The sequence below is a fragment of the Galeopterus variegatus genome, unplaced genomic scaffold (genome assembly GCF_000696425.1).
Source record: "Galeopterus variegatus unplaced genomic scaffold, G_variegatus-3.0.2 Scaffold267, whole genome shotgun sequence".
NCBI lineage: Eukaryota > Metazoa > Chordata > Mammalia > Dermoptera > Cynocephalidae > Galeopterus > Galeopterus variegatus.
In genome coordinates this window covers 211,522-212,598 of record NW_007726378.1, presented here as the reverse complement: position 1 = coordinate 212,598, position 1,077 = coordinate 211,522, and the positions used below count along the sequence as shown (strand labels likewise).

General features: G+C 50.2%; 1 protein-coding gene across 3 annotated transcripts in view; it reads left to right on the top strand.

The window, feature by feature from the left end:
- AMZ1 (archaelysin family metallopeptidase 1) overlaps positions 1 to 1,077 on the top strand; it is a 33,404-nt gene that overhangs the window by 13,263 nt on the left and 19,064 nt on the right. The gene's annotated exons all lie outside the window — the stretch shown is intronic.

The following is a 1,077-nucleotide window of genomic DNA, read 5'->3' as shown; positions in this document are numbered from 1 at the left end:
CTCAGCTTGTGCCAGTGAGGAGTTGATGTGGCCACTTGTTCCAAGCTCTGGGCTTCTCAGGTTGGCTGGCCCCAGGGGTGCTCTGCACCATGTTAGGATCTCAGTGGTGTTTCTCTGATTTGGTTTCCTTTGTGGGTGCTCTGAGCACACACACGCTGACCACTGTGCTTGTGGGTGTGCAAACAGCCATCCCAGGGAGGCAGATTCAGAGAGGAAGCAGCAACTCTCAAAGTGTGTTCTGGGGACTCCGGGAGGGGGGTGTATCCTTGGGATCTTTGTAGTGTACCCGTAAGGTCAAAACTATTTCCACAATACCGAGATGTCATCCGCCCTTTCCTCTCTTTCCTTCAGATTACAGTAGAGTTTTCCAGAGGCCACATAACATCACTGTGATGGCAGGTGAAGGGAGGACTCTGTGTTTTTGGGTTTTACACATTCCTATTTAAAGCTCAGGTACAGTAAATGTGGATAGATATAACTGCATAAGCACAAGCTCTTTGGGGTCCTCGCTAGTTTTTAAGACTATAAAGAAGCCCCAACACCGGGCTGGCCGGTTAGCTCAGTTGGTTGGCACACAGCATTATAACACCAGGTCACAGGTTCAGATCCCCTTACCGGCCAGCCACCAAAAAAAAAAAAGAAGCCCTAAGACCAAAACATGGAGAATTGCAGCGACAGGACTCCACCTGGCCTCCTTTGGAAAGGCCAGTTGTGTCCTCAGCTGCTTCTGGCTGACTTGGGTCTGTCCTTGCTGGTCCTCTTTGTACACCCACTGGCCTCCTGGAAAACGTGCCCACTGTGGCCCTTCCTGTTGCCACATGGTTTAGTCCTCTCTGAACGGCTGAGATGAGCCTTAGGTTTGCAGTTTGGATCCAAGTAACACCTGGGACAAACGTGGTAGGACATTTGAACTTTTGGTAGAAAGAATGTATTTCTCACTTCCAGAGGCTTTGCCTATGGCAGGGGTGTTTACTGGGAATGAAGTCCCTGACAAGAGTCTGTGGGTGATAAGGGGAAAGTGGGTGCTGGTGGGAAAGACCCTACACAGGTAAGAAAGACCAGAGTGAGGGACACTGT